The sequence below is a fragment of the Dreissena polymorpha genome, chromosome 10 (genome assembly GCF_020536995.1).
Source record: "Dreissena polymorpha isolate Duluth1 chromosome 10, UMN_Dpol_1.0, whole genome shotgun sequence".
Classification (NCBI taxonomy): domain Eukaryota; kingdom Metazoa; phylum Mollusca; class Bivalvia; order Myida; family Dreissenidae; genus Dreissena; species Dreissena polymorpha.
Window position 1 is genome coordinate 57,713,852 of NC_068364.1, and position 8,647 is coordinate 57,722,498.

At 36.0% G+C, this 8,647-nt stretch overlaps 1 long non-coding RNA gene across 1 annotated transcript; it reads left to right on the forward strand.

The window, feature by feature from the left end:
• Nucleotides 1-5,468: 5,468 nt before the first annotated feature.
• Nucleotides 5,469-8,446, forward strand: LOC127848189 (uncharacterized). Its single transcript, XR_008034401.1, has 2 exons — nt 5,469-6,127; nt 6,265-8,446. It is a non-coding gene; the product is annotated as an uncharacterized LOC127848189 (long non-coding RNA).
• The last annotated feature ends 201 nt before the right edge of the window (nt 8,447-8,647 follow it).

The following is an 8,647-nucleotide window of genomic DNA, read 5'->3' on the forward strand; positions in this document are numbered from 1 at the left end:
TCAGGTTTTGTGCATTTTTATCAGGAAAACCTTGCTCTACAATATTCAATCATTGTATCACTTGCAGTGTTCTGCCGTGAAATTTTACTGTTGGGGACCCTTTAGGATTACAAAAGTGGGGACAAAAAGAAAAAATATGGGGACACAGAAATATTTTTGTAGCAGAATTAAATGTGTGGAAACTAATAACCTTTAACTTGAACTTTTAAACGTGCTTAAACTTCTTACAGTCAGGTTGTAACATTGTTATTAAAACTGGAACATTCAAAAAACTTTTTAACACTGTCAAACAGTTGTCAACATATTTACAAAACTTTGAACAGATTTATGGTCATTGGACTCCGCATGTCAAAGTACTTGTTCGATAATTAGAAATACCGATAGTAAAGGCGTTTTCTTTTTTGCTTTATGCACAATCTGCATGTCATTTTGTTGTTGTCAAACAGTGACCAAGGACATTTTTGAAGCCAATTTTCTTGGAATGTACGTTTAGGGGCAGACTTTTTTCGTAATTGCTAAACGATGTTGGGACTTGGGAAGACTCTGTTGGGTTGTTAATATTATTGTCATATTTTCTAATTTTACTTGCCGGAGGAAAAAAAATAAATGGATTTTGTTTTCTTTGGCCTGTCACTTTAAGCCATTTTGATAGGTTCGGAAATTTCCTTGATATCTGATTGGTTGTTATAATCTTAACTTACCAATGAAATAGAGTGTTAATATTAAATAAATCAACCATTGGCTGCGAAATGACGTCATGTCCAATGAAATAGTTTGTTCTGGTTACACATTCACTCGATTACTTTACCGACTTACAAATTGAATCGATTAGTTTTTATTTCTAATTCATGTGCGCCCGCGGACCCATATACAGAAAACGGGTGGGGACAAATATTAGTTTTTTGCGACAATAACACAAGGGCGCATCCACGGCAGAACACTGACTTGTTATGTTGATACTTTGTGTGCAAGGATCAATTCAGTAGAAAAGTCAACAAAATAAAGGGCTTACAGTCACTGAACAAATGAGTTTGCTGCTTAGAGTGTATATTTTTCCCAAAATATTTGAAAATTTCCCCTCTTGGAAGTGTAGTTCAATTTTAAATCCTCGTTTAAATAATTCACAGAAAAGCCAAAAAATGTTGATCTTTGAACATAAACATAACATGTTGATGACAAAAAAAGTTGGAATAATGTTTTTCTCTCTGTGTATGGTGAATTATGGTGTTACAACTTGATTTTGTATGTTACTTGCTTAGCATTGAAATTTCCCCTTTTACACGTGAATTATCCCCCTCTCAGGGGACCCGACCCCAAAACTGAAGAAAACACTGACATGATACTCATTGCTATTTTATTTTTTATATCTATTCTTGTTTTAGGGACAGGGACAAGAAAAGGAATGAAACGAAAGTGGGCCAGCGAAGAGAACATATGTTTCATGAACTTTTTTAGAGATGAATTAAGAGAAAAAAAAATGCCATCTGGCTCAAAATAATGGGGTCCCTAAAAATACTTACCGGAAGAACAGTGGCCCAGATAAGGGCAAGGGTCCATAACATTATTATGGAAAAACAAAAATGGAAAAAGAATTGTTGAATTGTGGAATATGTTTATGCCCCTGGTAGGGTGGCATATAGCAGTTGAACTGTCCGTCAGTCAGTCAGTCTGTCCATCTGGCCGAAAACTTAAATGGCCATAACTTTTTCAATATTGAACATAGCAACTTGATATTTATACCCCTATTACAATTGGTAATGGGGGCTATATAGGAGTCACGTTTGTCGGTCTGTCCCGATATTTCATCCGATCTTCACCAAACTTGGTCAGTAGTTGTATGTAGATAATGTCTAGGTCAAGTTTGAATATGGGTCATGCCAGGTCAAAAACTAGGTCATGGGGTCACTTAGTATGTTTTAAACTGTAAGTTTGTACGGACCATAGCTATGTTATTTATCGTTACATTTTTAAATGACTCGGTACATTTGTTCACCATCATGGAACGGTGTGTCGTGTTAAAAAAAATTACGTCAATATCTCAAAGGTCAAGGTCACACTTGGGAGTTCAAAGGTCAAATGCTTGGCCGGGCCATAGCTTTGTTTTTTATTGTGAGATTTTAAAATCATTTGGCACATTTGTTCACCATCATTGAACAGTGTGTCGGGCGAAAGAATTACGTCGATATTTCCAAGAACAAGGGCACAATTTGAGTTTAAAGGTAAAAATGGCCATAATTGAGCTTGTCTGGGCAATAACTATGTTGTTTATTGTGCGATTTTAAAATCGTTGGCTCTTTTGTTCACCATCATTTGACAGTGTGTCGCGCGAAAGAATTACGTCGATATCTTCAAACTCAAGTTCGTAGTTTTAGTTCAAAGGTCAAAAATGGCAATAAATTATCTTGTCTGGGCCATAAATATGTCATTCATTGTAAGATTTTAAAATGACTCTGTACATCAATTTTGTTCAAAGTCATTGGAAGGCTTGTCATGTGAAACAATTCAAGAGTTCAAAGGTCAAAATGGCTATAAATGATAATGGCATAATGATTCTTAAAAAATCGCCATAAATTGTATTATCTTGTTTTGTGAAGACAGCATACAAAATAGTCTGTGTCAATGCGTTATGTGGGGGTATATGTCACGTCTGTGACAAAGCTCCAGTTGGCATGCATGTGCATCTTGTGAAGCTGCACATATTGAGTGGTGAAAAGTGAAGGTCAAGGTAATCCTTCAAGGTTAAATGTTAAATATATTGCTTCTGTCCGTCCGTCTGAAAACTTTAAAATTGGCCATAACTTTTGAGCTCACCTGAGTGCAACATGCTCATGGTGAGCTTTTGTGATTGCCTTTTGTCCGTTGTGCGTTGTATGTCGTCAACATTTTGCCTTGTGAACACTCTAGATGCCACATTTATTGTCTGATCTTCATGAAATTTTGCAGAACATTTGTCACATTGATACCTCGACTGAGTTCGAAACTGGGTCATGCTGGGTCAAAAATTAGGTCACTAGGTCAAAAAAAAAACAAAAAAACTTGTGAACACTGTAGAAGTCCAATCTTCATGTAACTTTGTCAAAATGTTTGTCTAAGTGATATTTTGGTTGAGTTAAAAATTGGTTCCGGTCCGTTGAAAAACATGGCCGCCAGGGGCGGGGCAGTTTTCCTTATATGGCTATAGAGAAACCTTGTGAACACTTTAGAAGTCAAAATGTTTGCCTAATCATCATGAAACTTGGTCAAAACATTGGTTTTATTTATATTTTGGACGAGTTCGAAAATGGTCCAGATCAGTGAAAAAACATGGCCGCCAAGGGGCGGGGGAGTTTTCCTTATGTCTTTAGTTAAACATTGCTAACACTCTAGAGGCCACATTTATTGTCCATTCTTCATGAAATTTGGTCAGAAGTTTGGTCTCAATGATATCTTAGACGAGCTGAAAATGGTTACGTTTGCTTGAAAAACATGGCTGCCAAAGGGCGGGGCATTTTTCCTTATATGGCTATATATGGCTATAGTAAAACGTTGTGAACACTCTAGAGGCCACATTTATTGTCCAATCTTCATGAAATTTGGTCAGAATATTTGTCTCATTAATATCTTGGATGGGTTTGAAAATGGTTATGTTTGCTTGAAAAACATGGCTGCCAAGGGGCGGGGCATTTTTCCTTATAAAAATGGCTATTGTAAAATCTTGTTAACACTCTTGAGGCCACATTTATTTTCCGATCTTCATGAAACTTGGTCAGAATATTCATCCCAAAAAATATCGTAGACAAGTTAAAAAATGATGCTGGTTGGTTGAAAAACATGTCCGCCAGGGGGTGGGGCATTTTACCTTATATGGCTATAGTAAAACTTTGTTAACACTCTATAGGCCACATTTATTTTCTTATCTTCATGAAACTTGGTCAGAAGATTTGTCCTAATGATATCTTGGATTAGTTCAAAAATAGTTTTGTTTGCTTAAAAAACATGGCCACCAGGGGGCGGGGCATTTTTCCTAATATGGTTATGTATCATGCTTTACTAAAACATTGTTAACACTCTGTAGGCCACACTTATTTTCCGATTATAATGAAACTTGGTCAGATGATTTGTCCAAATGATATCTTGGATGAGTTCAAAAATGGTTCTAGTTGGTGAAAAAACATGGCCACTAAGGGGCGTGGCATTTTTCCTTATATGGCTAAAGTAAAACCCTGTTAAAACTCTAGAAGCCATATTTATTGTACGATCATCATGACACTTTGTCAGAAGATTTGTCCCAATGATATTTGGACAAGTTTGAAATTGGTTCCAGTTGCTAAGAAAAACATGGCCACCAGTGGGCGGGGCATTTTTCCTTATATGGACTTATGAATCTTCTTGAAACTTTGTCAGTATATTAGTTTAAATGATATCTTGGATGTGTATTTCACGTTGACATTTGAAGCTTTAACTTTGTATGATTCTAAATATGTGTCAATGCTGTCAGTTGAATTTTGCAATATGAAGTTTTACATTTTTTGTAGATTAAATAATTTGTAAAATGTTGCAGTTTCGTCAATCAGTTTTATAAGATATTGAGCTTTAGTTATGATGCAGATTGTAAGATTCTTAATATCTTTCAATATTGTGGATAAGTTTTTGAGATATCAAGCTTTGAGTTTTATGCAAATTGTATGATTTTAAAATGTTTCAATGGTGTTGATCAGTGTAATGAAGATTGCATAATTTTTATGCTTTAATTCTGTCTATTGGTTTTCAAAATGAAAGACTTTGATTTTGTAAGTGCACTTTTATCTCCTGAAAGATTCTTTTCTAGTGTTAAGTTTATATTTTAATGCTGTTTGCAAACTCGAAGTGAAGATAGTTCTATTACAATTTGGTAAGGACATGACATTGCATATCTGATTTTAAAATGTACTTTGCTGGCAACGTGTAATTTTCTGAAATGTCTTAGTAAGACTGTTGTTTGCAATCAAAAGGTCTGTGCTTCAAATACAGGGTAATGCATGTTTTTTGTCCAAATTTATGGCGATTCAGACATTGTTCTATGTAAATTTGGGGTTTGCTTGAAGGTTCAGTCTATTTTTATGTCCCTCACTATAGTAGTGGGGGACATATTGTTTTTGTCCTGTCTGTTGGTTGGTTGGTTGGTTGATCTGTTTACGCCAACTTTAACATTTGCAATAACTTTTGCAATATTGAAGATAGCAACTTGATATTTGGCATGCATATGTATCTCATAGAGCTGCACATTTTAATTTTCTGAAAGGTCAAGGTCAGAGGTCAAATATATGTGGCCAAAATCGCTCATTTTATGAATGCTTTTGCAATATTGAAGATAGCAACTTCATATTTGGCAAGCATGTGTATCTCATGGAGCTGCACATTTTGAGTGGTGAAAGGTCAAGGTCATAATTCAATGTCATAGGTCGAATATATGGCTTCAAAGCGGCACAGTAAGGGGGATTGTGTTTACGAACACAGCTCTTGTTGTTAACTGCCTTTTTAGTCCCTTACCAGTGTTTCACTAAAGTCCGTGTACTTTGGACTCATTTCAAGTTGACATTTGAAGCTTTAACTTTGTATGATTCTAAATATGTGTCAATGCTGTCGGTTGAATTTTGAAATATGAAGTTTTTCATTTTTTGTAGATTAAATAATTTGTAAAATGTTGCAGTTTAGTCAATCAGTTTTATAAGATATTGAGCTTTAGTTATGATGCAGATTGTAAGATTCTTAATATCTTTCAATATTGTGGATAAGTTTTTGAGATATCAAGCTTTGAATTTTATGCAAATTGTATGATTTAAAATGTTTTAATTTGTTGATCAGTGTACTGAAGATTGTATACTTTTTATATGTTATAATTCTGTCTATTGGTTTTCAAAATGAAAGACTTTGATTTTGTAAGTGCACTTTTATCTCATTATGCCCCCCTTCGAAGAAGATGGGGTATATTGCTTTGCTCATGTCGGTCGGTCTGTCGGTATGTCAGTCTGTCGGTCCGTCCACCAGGTGGTTGTCAGACGATAACTCAAGAACGCTTGGGCCTAGGATCATGAAACTTCATAGGTACATTGATCATGACTCGCAGATGACCCCTATTGATTTTGAGGTCACTAGGTCAAAGGTCAAGGTCACGGTGACCCAAAATAGTAAAATGGTTTTTGAATGATAACTCAAGAGAGCATACGCCTAGGATCATGAAACTTCATGGGTAGATTGATCATGACTCGCAGATGACCCCTATTGATTTTGAGGTCAAAGATCAAGGTCACGGTGACCCAAAATAGTAAAATGGTTTCCGGATGATAACTCAAAAATTCATACGCCTAGGATCATGAAACTTCATGGCTAGATTGATCATGACTCGCAGATGACCCCTATTGATTTTGAGGTCACTAGGTCAAAGGTCAAGGTCACGGTGACCCGAAATAGTAAAATGGTTTTCGGATGATAACTCAAGAACGCATATGCCTAGGATCATGAAACTTCACAGGTAGATTGATCATTGCTCACAGATGACCCTTATTGATTTTAAGGTCACAAGGTCAAGGTCACGGTGACCCGAAATAGTAAAATGATTTTCGGATGATAACTCAAGAACGCTTTTGCCTAGGATCATGACACTTCATAGGTACATTGATCGTGACTCACAGATGACCCCTATTGATTTTCAGGTCACTAGGTCAAAGGTCAAGGTCACAGTGACAAAAAACGTATTCACACAATGGCTGCCACTACAACGGACAGCCCATATGGGGGGCATGCATGTTTTACAAACAGCCCTTGTTAAAGATTCTTTTCTAGTGTTTAGTTTATATTTTAAGGCTGTTTGCAAACTCGAAGTGAAAACAGCTCTAGTACAATTTGGTAAGGACATGACATTGCATATCTGATTTAAAAATGTACTTTGCTGGCAACGTGTAATTTTCAGAAATGTCTTAGTAAGTAAGACTGTTGTTTGCAATCAAAAGGTATGTGCTTCAAATCCAGGAAAATGCATGTTTTTTGTCCAAATTTATGTCAATTCAGACATTGTTCTGTGTAAATATGGGGTTTGCTTGTAGGATCAGTCTATTTTTATGTCCCCCACTATAGTAGTGGGGGACATGTTGTTTTTGCTCTGTCGGTCTGTTTATTGGTTGGTTGGTCTGTTTATGCCAACTTTAACATTTTGCAATAACTTGCAATATTGAAAGTAGCAACTTGATATTTGGCATGCAAATGCATCTCCTGAAGCTGCACATTATCATTGGTGAAAGGTCAAGGTCATCCTTCAAGGTCAGAGGTCAAATATATGTGCCCTTAATCGCTCATTTTATGAATACTTTTGCAATATTGTAGATAGCAACTTGATATTTTGCAAGCATGTGTATCTCATTGAGCTGCACATTTTGAGTGTTGAAAGGTCAAGGTCATCCTTCAAGGTCAGAGGTCAAATATATGTGGCCCAAATCGCTTATTTTATTAATACTTTTGCAATATTGAAGATAGCAACTTGAAATTTGGCATGCATGTGTATCTCATGGAGCTGCAAATTTTGAGTGTTGAAAGGTCAAAGTCATCCTTCAAGGTCAGAGGTTAAATATATGTGGCCCAAATCGCTTATTTTATGAATACGTTTGCACTATTGAAGATAGCAACTTGATATTTGGCATGCATATGTATCTCATAGAGCTGCACATTTTGAGTGGTGAAAGGTCAAGGTCATCCTTCAAGGTCAAATATATGGGTCAAAATTGCTCATGTTATGTTACTTCTGCAATATTGAAGCTAGCAATTTTATATTTGACATGCATGTGTATCTCATGGAGCTGCACATTTTGAGTGGTGAAGGGTCAAGGTCATCCTTCAAGGTCAAACGTTATATACGGGGACATTGGGTTTCACAAACGCATCTTGTTGTGTATGTAATTAATTTTGCTTAATTTTTGTGATCCCCCGCCAACAGCGGAGGGATATTAATTTGGCATTGTCCGTCTTTCCGTCTGTCCGTCCGGCACTTTTGTGTCCGGAACCATATTTTGGAAGTGCTTTGGCAGATTTCATTGAAACTTGGTATGAGTATATATATATATGGATAAGAGGATGATGCACGCCAAATGGCATTGTACATCCTTGAATAATAGCGGAGTTATGACCCTTTGTATTTGAAAAAAATGCTTTTTTTGTGTGTCCAGAGCCATAACTTGTATCCAGAAGTATAATGGCGGGGGATATCAATTCAACGAATTTGCTTGTTAAATCAGTTTTTATTTTCATGATAATCATTTAGTTCGTATTGCAACTTATGATGGATTGTTACTACTATCTCCAATTATTTGTTTGTCATGGGTCCGTCACCATTTATCTCTTATATAATACTTGAATTGAGCATTTCACAATCTGACAATCATGCATATCATTTATTAGTTTCATAATAAAACGTCTGACAAGGGTCAGATAATTTTAACATATATTGTTGTTATAATTTGTCATGTGTTGTATGAATAAATGACACTTCCATGATAGAGAAAATTTAAATATATTTTTAGAGACATTTGTAAAATGAAAATGAAATAACTATACATTTTTCAGTGGCTAGTCGTACGGCTAGACAAGAGGCTAGCCGCACGGCCCCGTACGGGTAGACAATAGGTTTGCCGTACGGCTC